This window comes from Egretta garzetta, unplaced genomic scaffold (assembly GCF_000687185.1).
Source record: "Egretta garzetta isolate BGI_Z169 unplaced genomic scaffold, ASM68718v1 scaffold155, whole genome shotgun sequence".
Classification (NCBI taxonomy): Eukaryota; Metazoa; Chordata; class Aves; order Pelecaniformes; family Ardeidae; genus Egretta; species Egretta garzetta.
The window spans coordinates 336,754-356,042 of NW_009259613.1; the positions used below are offsets into that span (position 1 = coordinate 336,754).

General features: G+C 38.1%; 1 protein-coding gene across 1 annotated transcript in view; it reads left to right on the top strand.

The window, feature by feature from the left end:
• Positions 1–19,289, top strand: part of ADCY1 (adenylate cyclase 1) — a 316,417-nt gene that overhangs the window by 141,670 nt on the left and 155,458 nt on the right. The window lies entirely within an intron of this gene.

Consider the following 19,289-nt stretch of genomic DNA (forward strand, 5'->3'; position numbering starts at 1 on the left):
GGTACACTCTATCCCCTCGTCCAGGTCATTGATGAACAAGTTGAACAAGACCGGGCCGAGTACCGAGCCCTGGGGAACTCCACTAGCTACCGGCCTCCATCTGGACTCTGCCCCGCCGATCAGAACTCTCTGGGCCCTGTCATTCAGCCAGTTCCGAATCCACCTCACTGTCCACTCATCCAACCCATACTTCGTGAGCTTCCTTATGAGGATGTTATGGGAAACAGTATCAAAAGCCTTGCTGAAGTCAAGGTAGACAACATCCACCGCTCTCCCTTTGTCTACCCAGCCGGTCATGCCATCATAGAAGGCTATCAGATTGGTCAGGCATGATTTCCCCTTGGTGAATCCGTGCTGGGTACTCCTGATGATCTTTTTGTCGTCCACTTGCTTGGAGAGGTCACTTAGAATGAGTTGTTCCATCACCTTTCCAGGGACAGAGGTGAGACTAACCGGCCTGTAGTTCCCTGGGTCCTCCTTCTTGCCCTTTTTGAAGACTGGAGTGACATTGGCTATCTTCCAGTCATCAGGCACCTCTCCTGTTCTCCACGACCTTTCATAGGTGATGGAGAGTGGCTCAGCAATGTCATCTGCCAGTTCCTTCAGCACTCGCGGGTGCATTCCATCGGGGCCCATGGACTTGTGGGTGGGGACATTTACAAAATACCCACTAATAATAATGAAGATAAGTATTCTAACAGAATTCTGTCCCTGGATCATAATGGAGAACAAACAACAGTATAGCTGGAGGTATTAGGGGGAAAAAAAATCAAAGGAGCTGATTGAGAAAAATTAAAGGAACACTTTTGGACAGGATAATGGAGCAAGCAGGAGAGCTCTGGAAAGCTAGAGGTAAGTAACTTCTGCTGGACTTGTGGATGTCTGAGCTCAAATCGCTTTGCAGGAATTCTTTTCCAAGTTCTACAGCCACAACTCTGCAACCTCAGAAGACTTTGTCCTTAGATGTCTGCAGACATTCCCAGATAGTCTGTCCACAGACTTCATGTGTTTACAGCTGTGTGTACAGCACACAAGAAGAGAACAGCATAGGCACAACTTATGTATGTAAGGCTACAGATACAGCCCACCTGAGAAATTGTCCACATTCTGAACATAGAAAGGATTTTAACTAAAACAATACCCATAAGGATATAAAGAAAAGCAGTGGTGCAACTGCAACTCCCAGCCTTTGTTTATTTGTTTGTTTGTTTTAATGACAACTTCACTGTCTCCCAAAGTCACAGAATTTCCCAAAGAAACTTCATGTCTCACAACCCCGAAGGATGGGAAATCAAATGCTCATTATCAGACTGAAAGAAAAGGAAGCCACTGTGAATCTGTTGTGGAAGGAGGCCATCAATTGCCATCAGAATAGAACTCATAACTTTTTGGCCTTGTTGTCTCATGATTTTCTGATCATCCATTTTAGAGATGAGCTGTAGGATATTTTATTGGTTGCTTCCAACCTGGTGGTCAACTGTGCATCATCAGATGAAGTGGAGTAGCTCCATCTCATTAGGGACACAATCAACACCTGTATCTATGTCAGTAGGCAGTTAATTGAAATCTTGTGCAGAGTCTTCTATTGTTGCTTCAGATTGCGTTTAAATATCCCATATGTGGGACAAGATGTGTATCTCTGCTCTGATGAGATTGGGCAAAATGGGAACCTTTTTAAGATTCAGAAGTTGCAGGTTTTATTAATGAAAATGAAGAGAGAAACAAGGACAGCAGTTTTGACATCCAAGTATGAACTGCAATAATTTGGTTCTTCCCTCATGTCACTGACTCATTTTAAAGGTCCATTTGCTTGCTTTCCTACAAGATAAACTATTAAAATTAAAGAGTTCATAATATTCTGAATGTATTTCACTTTTATTGACTCACTTTAGAAACTATAAAGGCTGTGCCAGATTTTTAACATGGATATGTGCCAGCCAGCACAAATACATGAATGATGTAGCCACGTCAGCGAGTCAAAATGGCCATTGCCATATAATTTTTGCTTTCTGTGCTGTAACCTCAGGAGCTGCAGCTTGGCAAATTACTTTCAGTAGTGTGGACAAGTTAGTCTATTGATTTCCTTCTGACAGCAAAGCTTGCTTCCCACTGTAATGTTACTTCTTTGTCAAACAGATTTAGTTTAACACATTTGAGATTCAGGTTTAATGAAGAGTCATTTGGCCAGATTACGACCTGCTAATGTATCAGCCAGTTAAGACTTTTTTTTCTAGTTTGGCCTTAGCATCTTAAGGGAAGTTTCTAAGGAAGAGAGTCTGGGAGCATAATCATGGTAACTTGGGAAGTATCCGAATTCTCCCGGTCTTCAGCAAGACTGCACAACCCTCCAGCTTTTGTACCCAGAGGAGGCAAACCTTCCAAGCACCACCAAAGGTTGTGAGCAGAGGAAAGAATACTTCATTCTCCAGTCCACCTACCAATGTGTGTAGGAGGGGGAAGGATAGGAAGACAGAAGAAAAAAGTGTTTGGGGATTGCTGAACAATGTTGATCTTAAAAAGCATCATAAATAGAGGAGGAAAAAAACTTTGAAAGGGGAGTATATGCTCGTCTCTTTGTTGTCTTTGCCAGCAGACATGAATATGAAAGCTGACAGTCTTTTATATTCTGAGAAATTAGTAAAGAATAATCCAAACAATATGTCAGCTCTTAATTATATGATGCATACAATTATAGATAAAATAATAGCATAATGAGATTAATGCCAAAGGAAAAAAAGCTGCTGTTTTGAAGAGAGGTTGCTGTGCTGTCTGAAGTTTTGGAAATGAACTAGAGTAATAGGCATGGACACGACCCTGTGATAGTTTTCATGTAATTGTATGCACTTATAAAAAGGGAAGCTAAACCATCTCTTTATTGGTGATAATAAATATCAGTGAGTGCATTTTAAGAACTGTCATTATATCAGAGTCAAACAAGTGTCCAAAAATTAATGGACTCTAATTTTTCCTGTCTTTCACTGAAGAGCTCATAGTACATTTGTGAAAGCATGCAGTAAAAGTAGTAGAAATCATGTTGCACATTATTCTGCTTGTCTGTGATACATCCCAGCACAGATCTGCACCCCTTTCCCTGTGTTGCCCTACCTATAAACATAGTTTCTAGATCACTGCTTCTGGCAAAGGTATGGGTGCATATGAATTAAAAGAAATAGGAAGCATTTTTGGAAACCAGGAAAGTGACATTGAACTAGATATGCAAGCTGAGATATGGGGGTGAGGGGCTGTTGCAGCAGCCTGAAATCGTAACATTTTTTATATTGCAGGAATGTGAAAGATCAGGCAGTGGCCAGGCCCTACCTGTGAAATCACAGATGAATTTAAAAAAAATCTTGTCCCTGTATCCAAAACTTAAACTGAAGTAAATTACTTCCTCAATATAAACTAAGTAAAGGCTTTTCCTGTGTCAGGTAACTTGGGGGACAGGATTGCAAGATTTATTCATAGGTTTTCCAGCATTTAGCAGGTGCTATTGGGAAAGTCATTGCCCCTTCTTAAGGGAAGTTTCTAGGGAAGAAAGTCCAAGTGCAAAACCATGGCAATTATAAAAGTATAAGAATAAGAAAACCTTCAACTACAAGAATAAAAAGCAAAGTAGTGGTATTGACTGTTTCTAAAAACTGCTGTGCTTTATTTAGTTTCCTGTGGTTCTGTTCTTCAGTGCATGAAAAATACCATATTTTCTAAATCCTTCTTTCCTCAGTCACATAGCAATTGACTGCAATGAAACTAGACTTTACTGTAAGATATTATTGTGTGAGTTTGTGTGGCAAATCTTGTTTACTCAGTCATTCTAGCCCATGTTTTTCATCCATTTTACCATTAGTACTTCACTCTAAACAGCACAGACATGTAAAAAAAGGAAAGTAGGTTATTTGAAATCCATTTTTTTTTTTTTTTTTTTTTTTTACAAAACCAGTGTTTTAATTGAATACCACTTATAGACACGTATTAGCTGTGGCAAACTGATAACAGACAACTTAAGCTGAAAATATTGTTGGAACATTTAGATAGCATTATTTAAAGTACATTAAAGTATGTATGACCTAAGCCTACTCTAACCAATTGCTCACATCTCTCTTTATATTCTTGCTTTTCATTACATGTGACAAGATTTATAGACCCTGTCTGCTGCCATTAGGCTCTGGAGCATTGTTTTACCAGCTATAACACAAACAGCATGTTGTTGATTTTTATCTTTTCTTTTTTTCTTTTACAGTCTATTATTTTGTAGGACAACATCCTGCAAAGAAAAGTAAACTGATATCACTGGGTCCCCACCCAGCCTCCACCCCCTCAAATTCAGTGAAAACTCAATGCACTTAATCGTGATTTGTATCTGCTAGCTTCCATCTATTATAATTTTTCCTGAAGAGAAATGCCTTTTTAAAACACAGTTGCCTTAGATACTCTGCAGTAAAGTGGTTGATTTTGCTTTACTGATTGGGAGACTTACTTAAACTATTTTATCACATTTAGCTTGTTTACTTCTTTTATCAAACATGGCCAAACCTTTTTGGATATTCATGACACCTTTACTGGCTGTTTCTGTACTTGCTACTTTTGTTTCCTACTCCTTCAAAGTCCAAACCCCATAATTTTTAAAGGAATAACACACATATTCACACCTGTGATATATCAATTGTTAATACCTGTTTCTATGACTGTGCTGCCACTATACCCACAACATGGATGGTATCTAGTAGGGGGAAGGAAGAAAAAGCACCAGTATGCACTAGCCATTTAGCCACCGTTACCAAATGATGACTTGGCATATCAAGGAGGTTTTGAAAGTGAAAATGTCTCTGCTTTGGTCGGCAGGTGAACTTTGAGCCCTGAACATGCTACCTGTCTTTTTCTTGAGTTAGTGAGAAGGTGTGGTGGAAGATTCATGCAGTTTACAAGTCAGACAAGAAAACCCTGTTACGAGGTACAAGTGCTGTATCAACAGAAAAGGCGATTCAGTCAGTGGATACAACTTCTCTCTTTGACTTTGGCTAAGTTACACCCCTGTATCAAAATTAAGTCTGTTCTGAATGTGAAGGTAATAGAGCAACAAAAAGCCAGGTTTCTTTTCCAGAACTGTGAAAAGAAAGCCCAAGGTATACTTGCTGTGACAACAAACAGATTTTTGTTTCTGGTGGGTGATGATTGTGTGGAGATTTGTGGTTTTTTCTAAAGAAATTTTTACTTACATCCTCAAAAGAAATGAAAAAGATGTGTTTGGGAACTTGGCGTAAAATAAACATTTTTCTCTCTGTTTCTTCAAATTCCACCACGTAGAGTTGAGCAATCACTCCTAAATGCCACTCTTCATCTAGCTGAAGTCTACTTTAGTTAAAAACACAAGATGTCATTAAAATACTTTCAGCAATGGGGCTGTTAGAACAAGTTGGGTTCCAAGTATGTATACAAATAGTATTTGTCCTTGGAATTTCATCTACCAGGGTGGGAAAAAAAGAGCATAATGAGTTGTTATGTCTGTGATAAAGAAGTGCAACCACTCTGCTATGTACAGAGCGTTAGTACACAGCACAAATAGCATCCTCCAGTCGATGTATGTAATATTTTTTTACTATAATGAGGCTCTTTTTTTGTCTCCAGAATCACCTCTCTAACAATTATATCCCATGAGTTTGTTTATTGTGGGTAGGTCTTTTGATGCAGGCTAAGCAGCTCCTATGTGTAGGTGGGGGTGAAATCTTTCTGTTTCCAAATTAAAACTGATGAAAGATCCAGTTAATTAAATTTATAGTCTGAAAGTCACCAGTGCCCTATCTTTGATTCTTGTTCAGTGGTTTCATACATTTTTTACAAAGCCAACACTTTTTTTTTTCTTTAAAATCCCTTTGTTTTCAGCAGCCATTTGTTCTCCCAGCTGAGAGATATTTCTTCCAATGATTTCCAGTTGTTAACTGTGCTTTTCATATCTTTCAAAACTCCCCAGACTGTATATATATATTCTCTCTTAATGCTGAAACCTTTTGGTTAACTTCCTGACAAGGTTCCTTCTGATGTTCTAGATGCACTTGAGAAGGTATCAGCGTGACAGTTTCTTTAGATCTGATCCAAAATCTTTCTAAACTACTGAAAAGATTTCTAAAGATTGTGTTCTTCCTGATTTCTTTACAGCTTCATGAAAATTCAAATTTTGCATAAATTTTGCATGTTATTTGTGCCTGAATGTTCATGAATGATGGACACCTGTATTTTAGATCACGTATGTTTCCAGTTTGGTTAGTATTACAGAATTTGACATTGAGAAGTTTTTTCATAGCTTCTTGAGCAAATTGCTTCTGGTTCAAAGGATGAGGACCTTGTTCTTTTCTCTGGATTTTTGCAGGTACTAAAATGGTAGACCAACAGATATAAACCTTAGAGATGTGGATTTATGTGCATTTGAAAATGACAAATTCAGTGAATTCTTTTCTGACAAGGGTGTCAGCACAACTATTGCTGCCCACGTTGGTTATCGAACTGGTACTGACAGTCTCTCAGTTCAAAAGCTACTGAAATGTTGATCTCAAGTGGAACAGCCAATATCTAAGATAAAAAAAGGCTTTTATTTGCATATCAGTTATGTCAAAAGAGAAGGATCTTTCTTTTGCAAAATAGTGCTGATTAACCGGATATAGAAAAAAGTGGATGAATTAGGGTTAAAGATTAAGGAGATAAGCAGCATTAGTATATATTCCAAATAACTGTTTTACTGATTGGAAAGGTTAGTCTTGGTGAGGGCTGAGCAGGAACAAACAGAGGTTAAATTAAGTGGTCACTTTTGAAAATGCTGTGCTTGAATTTTACTTACGTAGACTTTGAAATCTTCGCTTTGGGGATTCATCACACTGGTTAAGTACCAACTGCTACTATGTTACTACCCACATTACTACACTTCTTACTTTATGTTTGCTGACCATTCACAGTTTGTCAAAAACTGGTATTTTTAGATGAGATGTAATCTAACCCGGTGCAATGAGCAGGAAAGCTAGATGTAACTCTTAACTCAGCTGTTATTTTCTCCACTGTGATATGGTTATTTCACCAGTTTGTACTTCTGATAAGTCAAGAATGGATGGCTCACCAGTGGAAGCTGAGTAGTCATCTGTGCAGTCTTCCAGGACATTACTCATGCGAGCAAGAAGTGCAAAAGGTGAAAGTATATGGTTAAATAGATTGGAAATAAGATTAAATTTTCTTTTTAAAAAATATTATATATGTGACCGGTTAGATATCTGATGGGTAGTTTACATATCATGCTCACTGAGACAGGGTAGGCATTTTTCTAGCAAGCAATGCAACAGAATGAGAACTTCTACATGAAGGAAAGTCAGTGTAGAGTCACAGAAGAAAATCAGTTTTGGTTCACTTAGTAAGTACCCTGTAAACAATTGCTCTGAGCTGAAGAAGTTATTTTTTTTTGTCAGAAAACTGAGCTTGCACATGAAACACATCCCCAAAATTTCCTTGCTGTTAATTGAGCATTTTTCCTTAAACTTTTCTTTAGCATTTAGTATTCCCTTTATCTTCTATAGTGTCCTTCAGTCTTCTTTATTTAGGCTATAAACTCTTCAGGAATGGAATTATTATGCAATACACTTTTACAGAATTTTGCATAACTAAGTTTTAACCCTATTTATGGTAGAAATTTTTTACGATGAGGATCGTGAAACACTGGACCAGGTTGCCCAGAGTGGTTGTAGATGCCCCATCCCTGGAAACATTCAAGGTCAGGCTGGATGGGGCTCTGAGCAACCTGATCTAGTTAGTGGTGTCCCTGCTCACTGCAGGGGGCCTGAACTAGATGACCTTTAAAGGTTCCTTCCAACCCAAACCATTCTATGATTCTATGAATCTATGGTACTATTTTTGGTATTATTAAAATACAAGTAATTAATCCTAAAGAATAACACCTGCACTAATGCCATAGTTTAATGCTAATATTTTTTGTATGAGTAAACAACATTCTAAGTCCTTTTTTCCCAAGACTGAAAAAATGAAATTCATTATTGCTGCAATTCATACTTTACATCATTCCTAAGAAGCTATGACTTTTTGTTATCCTTATATTTCGTTAGTCCTAGATGTAGAAGCAAAGGAAGTAGAGGAATTCTACCGTTTCGCTACCTTGAGCTCATTGCTTATTGCCATGAGTCCTTTGTATATTTTAAATGGGTAACAGTCACAGTGTCTTATAGTGGATCATGGAAAGGACTATATGCTTTTACCTGCCTTAGAAAATCTACAAATAAATGCACAAATAGATTAGTGTAAGCAACAAAATAACCAGGTGGGAGTTTAATGGCTCGTTAAAATAAACCTTTAGGCCCAAAACCAAGCTAGAAGAAACAGATGCAAGCTTCAGTGATTCACAAATGATAAGCACAATACCATTTAGCAACCACATCAAATATACATCAGGTTGTTCCTCTGGCAAAAGCTCCCAACAAGCTATTCTAGTTCCCTACAGGAGACAGCAATGATACCAAAGCAATTGGAGGGGTAGAAAAACATCTTTGCTCCATTTATTGATGTTACATCTTTGTGATTAAAAAGCATTTCTCAGTTCCCGTCCAAGGCTATATGAAGTTGGGTTTCCAATAAATGGAGACACCTGAAAAGGTAACTGAAAGGCTCCTCAATTCATGTTCTCTATTCTTGTATCAGGAAAAATGTATTTTACAATTAAACTAGCCAGATGAAGTTTACAAATACAAGAAAAAAGGAAGAGCAAGGACTAATAGTGAACACTACTTTTGGACAAATAGAAAAGTAGAAGTCCTTTTGGAGCAATCTACTTGACTTGGTGTTTCTATGTATGTTTCACATTTCCATCTGCACAATTCTGCCATGGTTCAGTATCCCAGGTATGCCTGTTATTGTTCGCAGCCTTGGATACAAGGTACTGAATTTGATATTGTCTTTGCTGGTTAGAATAATCAGCTGGAACACAGAATCAAAAAATCAGAGAATAGTTTTGGTTGGAAGGGACCTTCAAAGATCATCTACGCCCCTACCATGGGCAGGAACATCTTTCACTAGATCAAGTTGATCAAAGCCATGTCCAAGACTGCACCTTGGTTGCAGACTCCTGGGAAATGTGGTATGTATGTATTCTCATACAACTGTGTTTATACTGTAGGAGAAGAACTTGTTCCAAAGTAGAAGTGATTAAGCTGATCTAGTCAAATTATGTTAAAAATGCAGTGAAGAAAAGATGTCTTAGGTTTTTATTCTAATTATCTCTAAACCTGAGTTTCACCTGCTAACTCAAAATAAAGTCTCATCTTCACTGCTATTTTAACCAAGTTTATGTAGATGAAGATCACATAGCTTCTCCCTTTTTTTTTAAGTGAATCTACTAGAATACCCCTAGCCTACACTGTAGGTGTGCCAGCTTTTAAATATTTATGAAAATACTACCAGCTGAATTGCTTTGTATTATGACAGGCATAATAGCTTGTACTCATTACCATAAATGTATGCATAAAACTCCTTAGGTTAAAAAAAGTTCCCCTTGATGATAAATAGGTTTTGAAAATCTATTCAAAAGCCAGGTTGATCCATTTCAAATACTGAAATTTTAGAAGGGCATTTAATCTACTGCATGTGATTGAAATACTATATAAGCTGAAGAGAAACATTAAATGTAAAGGGGTCTGTGAATAGTTTCACTGAAATCATAAGGACACAATAATATGAGGCACACACAAGGATGCTACTGAATCAAAACAAATGCTGTTCAGATGTGGTGGATTAATAATATCCCATGCTTTTCACTTTTCCTTTCTTTTAATTGTTTTGTTTAATCCAGTGAACGATTAAAGATAGAGGAAAAAATAATATTGTGAATATGAAAGTTCCATAAATAACAATATATTTTAAAAATACTCACTTCTGTGCAAAATGCAAAGGCTACAAAACTAGATCATTACGCATGATAACTTTTGAAAGCTATCTTATGGAATAATTTCCATAAGAAATGATTTCCAAAGAATATTTCAAAGCTTGTGAAGAAGGTCAGCTTGTTAGTGCACAGTTTTCTTATTTCTCGGCTTATGCACCAAATTTTCATGCTCTAGGTCAGATCCCATGAGTGATCTAGGCAACAAAATTAAGAACCTAAACACAAATTATAGTCCTTACATCTCCCATTCAACTGCTGCAAAAAAATGGAGTGCTAAAATAATGTTTCTATACCTCTTCTCTTTTGGCATATTTTCTTGAGACCTGGGTTTTTCACCTGTTTTCTCAGAACTACCCCAGTTTTGACAGAAGTTGAGGGGTTTTCTCTGTCACACAAGTCATGAATATGCCCATCTAGCATCTCTGAAGTAATTATTCCTTTAATTGTTCTGTAAACACGTTTCCACTGAAATCAGGGAAATTTTTTTTAGGCAGTGTGATGAGCAGAGCTGGCCACCATGAGGCAGAATTCATCACTGGGCATCTCAGAGCCGCACTTGGGACTAAAGGGAGTGAAATGTTCCCCCCCCCAGCTTTTGGTGAGTTCAGTGTGAGGCCAAAAGAGTACACTGGTGCTGGACAAAACTGTAAAACCTACTTGCAAAAATAAACACAGCTTTCATCACTGCAATGGTAGTTAAATATTCTTACATATTTTTTATTTTGTTAGTATTGCCTTGCCTTCCCTAAAATCCTTTAGGAAATCCTTTAGGAAAATGCATTTGTCCTTTAGTGCCATCTGATACCTTTGCAGTAATCTTACAGTGACCTTTCTCCCACTTAACTAGAATATTTAAACTGCCCAGACTACCACATTGTCTTGCTAAGCAGGATTAGGAGAATAAAAATAGCACTCAACCTTATTTAGAGAAGTGAGATATATTTCAGACTAGAGGATAAGACCCAATCTATAATAGATGTAGTCAGGCTTGTGCGTACTCAGACTAGAGTTAAAAACAACAGTAAGCTCTCCTTAGAGTAATGCGTCTCTGCTTTAAAGTGCTATCAGCACTGAGGAGGGGAAGCAGTCTCAGGGATTAACTGCTAAGGTGCTACAAAAATAGCTGTACCAAATATACAATTCATTTTTTAGGCAGGCAGACCTATATTTAAACTACTGTATTTTTTATGATTTTGGCAAACAAAATTTTGATAAAAAATGCCTACATTGAAACAAAATCTAAGCATTGTTTTTATATTGTTTCAAAAAATGAGATGATCCTATGAGTCTCTTCCAACTAGGGGTATTCTATAGTCTGTGAAATTTTTTATTTCACCTGTAGGTCTTTAAAGAAACACCTCATTTTCAGCTGTAATCTTGACTGATAAGTAATCAGGTTGTTGAGCAAGTAAATGAAAACACAAAAAGCAAAAGACGACTGTGTGAAAGGTACGAGATGTAGTGTTACTGACTACATAACTCTCGACTTGTCTCACATGAGGAAAATTGTAAACTGTTTCCCTTTTTTGTCTTTAAAAAAAAGAAAAAAAATCCTGCTTCTTTACATTTACAAACATACACACTCACATGCACACAAACATGTACACACACATATATGGGAAACCCTGTAATATTTGGAGTTGTTCTTACGGCTCCTACTTTTATGTCAGCTCAGAAAATTTTGTTTCCCCCAATCCTCAAGAACAATAACACTTATATCTTAAAATTCCTTTTGAGTACACCATCCCTCCTTCACACTTCCATTCACACAAACACATGCACAGCATGTAAGCAGGAAGAAAGAATGAGATGAGAATTAAGTTGCTTTACTAAGCTGAATTTCCAGTTCATCTATTTATAGCAACAGTGGGACATAAGCTAAATAGCATTATGCAGGTTTATGCAAATTGGTTAGGATGAAAGGGGAGCACAGGTGACGAGAAAACAAATATAGCACTGAAGGCCACAAGAAATCTGTCTTAATGTTGAGCCATGGTCTGACTGAAGGATCAGTAAACACAGCTCAACATAAATTGTCTTTTTACTTTTAACACCCAGCAGTTGTCACCTTGAAGAGGAAGGTAGCTCCATCTTGAGGGTTTAAACTCAAAATAGATCGAGTAACATATGTGCTGTTAATTTGACCTAATTAATTGTTGCTAGTTGCAGGACTTACATGAAGAATCTCATTACATAGATTAGACACAAAACAGGGGGAATTTTGGCCCTTGATGGAGATCAAGCAGTTTAGTGTCTCTGATACACGCTGTTTCTGGGTACTCTGGTCTTTGCAAGGGGGTGCTAGAAGAGGTGAATCTCTAGGAAGCACCTCCTGCGACTCAGCTTTCTGTAACAAGCTTATCTTTCTATTTCAAAAGCATCATTAAGATTTTTATTTAAAATTCCACTGGTTTGGGGGATTGTTTCCTTGGATTTACAAACAAAGCAAAGGACTGTATCTATATTCATTTCGGTGATGAAGTGCAAGTACTAATTGGCAGGGAACACAGTGCTTGTCTGTACTATGCTTTGCCTTGAAACTATTGTTAGCTTCATCGTTATGATCAGAAAACACTAAAAATAGTATAAAAGGGCATTTTTTTTGCTCCAGTGGGAACTGACTAGAAATATACTACTTTTTGTTGTTGTTGCTGTTAAGTTCATATTGTTAGTGTACTTTTCACTCTTTGACAGGAGGCTCTGCAAATGAAAATATGCAGGCTTTTAGAACACTTACTCAAGAAAAACTCCCAAATGAAATCAATGTCGAGCTCTGCCCAAATCAGAAGTCCAGAAGGAAGCCTCAGGTCTGGCACTTGGAGAAACTATTTAGAGAACTGCTAATGAGTGCACTGTGATGGAAAGTCATAGCAGAGCATGTCCTGAATATTACCAAGAGTGAAAACTTGATATAATGAATACATATATGGGATAAAAAAAAATCTTAAGCACCTGATAACCTTCATTTAAAATAAAAAAAAAAAGGCAAAAAAAAAGCTGTTTTCTAAACTTTCTGTTCATAAATAATGATATCATGCATAACTAATCCAAGAATATGTGTGCAGTGTAGCTTGGAGATGAGCAAAATAGGAGGATACCAGATCTGGTGAATATGAATTACTATTTAATGTATATTTTAAAAAAATGGATGTATCAGAAATATGGCTAGGAGTGAACTGTGGAATTCAGCTGTAATTTCTGTCTTTATTTTTGCTTATGTCTTGGCTTTTTCTTTTGAAGGGATTTAAGGAATTACACTAAGCAAAATGCTTGTCCTTACACACACTCTGAAATACATCTAAACTACATTTCATTAGGCAAACAAGGATGCTATAGGCTCAGAACAGAGCCATGGTCTTACCTTAGAAAACGGCAATATGAATATAAAACGGAATAGAAACCTTCCTTGGGAAATAAGCGCGGTTATAATATCAGGGCTAATACAGCTGCAGTGAATATCAGAACTTCCCTTGATTTCATGGAACAGGATCAGAGCCCTGTAATGTTGTTGAACACTGCAGGCGCCCTGATGCCAGGCATTTACAGAACTCCTAAAACATGGAAGCAAGGAGAATTAAAAATATTTTCTTCCAAGTGGTCTCAATTTTACTGAGTATGTTTTTACACTAAGGGGTTTTTAAGAATGCCTTGGTCAATCAGATCACCCACATAACAGAAATTGCTACCAAATCTTCAAACTGGTTTGGGAAAATCTTCATTGTTCTGTTGCATGGACAAGTACTGAGATGTTGGGGAGAATGGTTGGTTTTGTTTTCTTTTCTTTGTTTTTCTGAAAGGATTTGCAAAAGGAAACTTGTGGGAACTTGAAAATATTTGTATTTTGCCTGAGAACTGATCCACCTTTATATAGCAATGGGTTTTTTTGTGAATTACCAGGCTGTGGAGGTGGCTCAGAAAAAGTCTGTTAACCAAGCTGAACCGGAAAGATAAAATAATAGCTTTACTGAAGCAAACAAACACAACTGCTCGGGCTATATCCTGGCTTTGGATTGGGAATGTGATTCTGAAGATACCAATGTATTGAAAGATCTGCCTTACTGAAAGGAAAGAAGGGAAAAGTTTGTCAGCTGCTGCATGCTGAAGGCTAATGTGGTATTTATAGTTTCCAGGCTGCAGTGCAAAGATCCCAAGGCAGCTTCGAACAAGCAGTCTCCACACCTGGTTACTGCACAGCCATGTAAATATAGAATGAAGCCTGAGCTGGTAAGCTCTGACACAAGTGCAAGGCCATGTAATGTGCAGCTATATGGGTTTCAGCAGCTGACCTGGTACCTCTGCATGAAGCTGCATTGCACCATGAGGGTGTACCAGAACATTCATAGCCAACTGAAAGTAGCTGCATCATACCCTCTTGCACACTATTCTCCACTGAAAAAGAGTAGACTCTAACTTACACATCTGAAATGAAATAACGGAAGTATATGGGGCAAGTGCTGTGTAGGTTTTGCATGTGGTTTGTGATTCCTTGTTTTGCTGTTGGGTTTTTAAATCAATATATATCACTGTTGTATACCCCTTGGCAAAGTATACAGCAAACTGTTTTGAAGAAGCTTTGAAACCTTTCCTGTGCCATTTCCATGCTGTTACTGTCCACAGGCTCATGAAGGAAAACCCCTGACATTTCTCTGAGGTAACAGGGAGGATGCAGTAGGGAGTGGTGAGACAGAAGCATGGCCAGATGCGGTGTGGTATTTGGGGAAGCTCCTGAGAACTCTGGCTTACTAGAGGTCATAAAAGAAACAGTCATTGAAATCCTCATAAAAATGTACCAACCCCCTTTCCTGAAATTTTGCCTATATAATAGTGTTTAGATGGCTCTAATTTTAGATGAAGACTAGCTAAATCAGAGTTGATGCAGTACTGATGGAGGAAATGAATGACTTGTCAAAAGTTGGAAGGATCCAGCTGACCTGCTATAAAACCATGCTGGCTGAAAAGCATGTTGCTTGCTCACTGGAGAGATTCATTAGTATTAATATAGAAGTTCAGTAGGTCACAGTAGTCTCATGCTCTCCTGGAAGGCTTAGAATAGAAGAGAGAGGTAAAGGATTCAAATGCTCTTAATGTCTGTACTGTCTGCTCAGCAGAGGACTGGAGAAAACCCATCCCCATTCTCTGCTGGCAAATTAGCCACTTTAACCATATTATTTTTCAGTCAAATCTCCTAATTGCTTCAGCAGCAGTCTTGTCTGACAAGTGATTTGAGGTCAAGGTCTTAACATAATTTTCTTCTCATCTGATTTTTTTTTCTTCAATAGATTATACAATTAAATAGACTTCTATACAGATAGAATTGTGATTAAAATAGTCTGAGTGCAAAAACACTGTATGATCTACAGGAAACTGAGTGAGCAAAAACGCTGTTGTTAGACCTGACCAGAAGCTAAGGCACAGGTTTGTCACTGAGTGATTAGTTATATAACCTAAATTTACCCTTGAAGGACTCAACTCTGTTCTGGGTGCCCTAGGCAATTGCTCGTCTCTTAAAACTGGTTCTTGTATGAAGAAGCATAAAGGAAAAGTTTAAACCAATAAGTTGTTTTGGAGAACAGTGTTGAGGTTAAATGCTAATGTTTGCTAATGACTGAACTTGTAGGTGTTTTAAGGCTTTCACTTAGTGTCACTGGGCAAAGTTTATTTCAGCTCTGTAGTAGAATCTCTCTAGTTAGGTGAATTCAAACTTGCAGCTGAAGTTGTTTAACTGAGGCAGTGATATATATCAGAACGATCTGTTTCATTTGTTCTCCATCAGAACGCATGCAACATAAGTCGAACTTTAAAATCACAATTCATTTTAAGGAGCAGTTATTACTATGCTCATGAGATCTTTTCAAACAGTATTTCAGTAGCTTTACAGAAATCTAGTCCATATTTCTTGAAATAGGAATGTTAATGGAGTCCCCACACTGATTCCAAATGAAATCTGTGCATGATGCGGAAAAACATGTTTTCACTTTTTTCAAACCTTGAATTTCCTCAAAATCTAGAAAAAATAGTGACTATATTTCAGAGATCCATGAGAAGAGGAAAACACTCTGTTGAATTTTTCTGTTTAAGCCTGGCCATTCTTACCATTTTCTGCAGGACCTCTTCTGTCCTGCCCACATCACTGCTTTTCTCTTGCTAGACACATTTCTGTGGTGACATTAACAAGCTGTGCCTGCTAGAATGAGTCTGCAGAAATTTCTCAATAGCTTTATGCAGAGTCCTTACTCTTACTGTCAGAGGGGGTGAGAAGAAAAAAGATTTCTATTCCTGCCTCAGATGATAGGGCATGGCATTCTGTTACAAGCAGGAAATTCTAAATATGGATAAAATATTAAGATCTTTGCAGTCCTTACTCAGATAAAAATTAACCCAAGACAAAAATTCTACTGATACCCAGCTTTGATTATGCTTAATTCTAAAGTTGTGATGTATCTGAAAAGCTCTAGTTCTATGAAAAGTTTTGTTTCCAAAGATGATCTCCAGCCAACACATCAGGCAATGAATGCTGTTGGAGGTGATGAGATACAAAAAGCAAGTACCAAGTTCAGTAAAGTAAAACAAGATGGACAGTGAAAAATAAATAATTATTACGTGGATAATCTATATGCACAAAGTAAAAAAAAAACCAACATGTTTTGAAACTCTGAGTCGCCCTTTAACTCAAGACTACTTGTAATTCAGTATTCAGTAAATTCAGTAAAAGGTAGAGAGACTTCTGCTTAGTGTAGCCTAGATCCGTATACTGCCCAACTCGCCATGAAAAAACGTTTTCCACTTCCAGTGACTCAAATAATGAAGTCAATTGGCCTCTTAGGAAAAGGTTGAAAAAACAGACTGTTTTTGCAATGCAAAAGTTGATAAAGCTAGGCTCTAATTGCCCTTTCCTGTCAAATGCTACATATATTCCCAGAGTAGTCTCTGGTTACAAACGCAAGGGCATTCAACAGGAAGAGTTGACTTGGATCTGGCCAACATCCAGAACTTTGAGGGTATTATATATCAAAACCAACCACGTTATCTTCTTAGAAATGACCCAGAAGTGCACTGCAGACCACAAAGTGTTGTTCGTAGTTCACAAAACCCCAACCAGGCTGCTGTCATCTGCAGCAGGTAAGTTTGGTCAGAAAATACAGCACTGTGCCACGTGCATTCCAGCAGTTTTGTAGCTGGTTATTTGCTCTAATTACATGACTGTTTCAGACAAAGGTTCTGAGGTTCCTTCTTTGTATTTGTGACATCAGGTGGTAAAAATTGGGCTCTTCACTATTCAGGGTAAGGTGAGGTATTTGCCTTGTGATGTGAAACAGTCATCCTTTGATGGAAGAGGTTCATTAGTCAGAGTGTGGCATTTCCATATTCCTACAATGTCTAAGGAAGATGAAGCTTCAACAATTCACTGCTTCACCTTGACCTAATAAGAATGGGGATGTGTACATGTCATACATATGGGCCTTCTCTGCTGCATCTATGTACTAACTAACCCAACCCGAGGTTGGAATAAGTATGAAAATAATCTAAACCACAGGGTGCCTTGTAGGGAATTACCTTCCACTTTCCCAGCAGCAAGCTGAGAGCCAGAAGAAAAAAATAACTGCTACAACTCTTTCAGTAGATTGTTCCTAGGACAGGCAGCTAGGTGCCACCTCTTATGTAGTGTGAGATGTGAAATACTAATTTATCCCTCAGGACAGATGAGCTCAGAAGCTCATATGAGCTGAAGACAGGTGAAAATATAACAGTGTATATTCGTCTAATGTATGTGTGACTGAAGTGTATTTATGCACCAAAGTGAACAAGGAGATTAATTTTATTAGCTTTCCAAATACACTAGAGATACTGCAAAACAAAGGAAGCCTTTTTTTTGGTTAGAATGAATTTCATTTCAGCGAAACATCTCTTCCTGTTTCCAGCACTTGGACCAGCAAATCCAAGCCTTTTACTTTACTTTTACAGTTCTGCAGTGTTTGAGGGTCTAAGTCACAGTCTAGAAAACCACCATGAGTGGCAGCACATGAACACAGAGTAACAGTCATTGTCTCAAGTGTGAAATATTTTGAATCTAACTCCAACAATGTTGATTCATTCCCTTTTCCTAATGAGGCCTGTACAAGTTCAAAAGAATGACTGCATACTGAGTCTGGAGGGCTAAGACTAACATAAAATACTAAAATATTAATGTAGAAGACTATGTTGCTTTAGATCATATATCAGAGATTTTTTTTTATAGCTACTTTACCATCCAGAATTGAAGTACCAACATCATTCACAGCTGTAACACATCTTAAAGAATCCCTCCTTGCTGTTGATCTTAAGGCTTTTCAGCACAAATCCAGAGCCAGAACCTGATATCACTGACACAAAAATCAGCAATTAAATCTTCAACATACCTGAGATAGTAAGATTCTGTTTTGATTCTGGAAAGTATTCCTGCACTACCTTTGAAAAGCCAAATGTTTGTAATCTATTAAAGTCTTCTATTTTGATATTTTCCTAGCCCTGATTCTTAAAAACGTTTGATCCAAACCCAAAAGAAATATTTGAGTCCTTTCTCTAGTCTTTGGTGAGTTTGGAATCAGTCTCATAATCCCAAAATTAGATGAAATGGTTACAGAAAAGAGTATTGTATTGTATTCTTTGGTGGCAACTTGGTAATAGTGTTATGTGGCAGCAGCATTATAGACAGAACTGGAAGGTTGGTTTTTTTTTTTCCTTCAAAAACAACACACAAGACTCCCAACTCAAGTTTTTGATGAGGCACCGAGTGCAATTTTGTGGGGGCTGGTAATTAGCTCCTGTCACAAGAGTAGCCCTCCACAGCCACTGGCTGATGGTACTCCCAGACAGGCAGAAGTGCCCACAGGAACGTGTTTTCTTGAAAATTTTCTCATTCACGGCACTTTCCCCAACTGCTTCAGAGTCGAGGAGGCAAAAGGAGTAACATCAGTATGCTCATTTAGACAGATAAGACTTTATTTCTCGAAGGATGCAGGATTCACCTATTGTGAATTGTATCGGGTTTGTGTATTTACACGTGTGTGTCTATTTACATGTAATTCCAACGTCTTTATATCTAGACTTTGTATATACGTGTATTCAGCGCCTCTCGCTCCCCGGCCCCGGTGAGATGCTCTCGGACGCGGGGAGGGGATCGCCCTGCCTTTCCCGGCCTCCTGCTTTCCCCCCGGCCCCTCTGCCCCACTTTCCCTTCTCTGAGCCCACTCCCCTGGCTGGGTTTCATTGTCTTTTTTTTTCCCCCCTTGTGGTTGTTTACCGTTTGGGTGGTTTTTTACGCGCTGCCTGCTCCCGGGGAGCCCGTATGCCACCCGCTCCCCGTAGCTCCCGCTCCTTCAAACAGCGG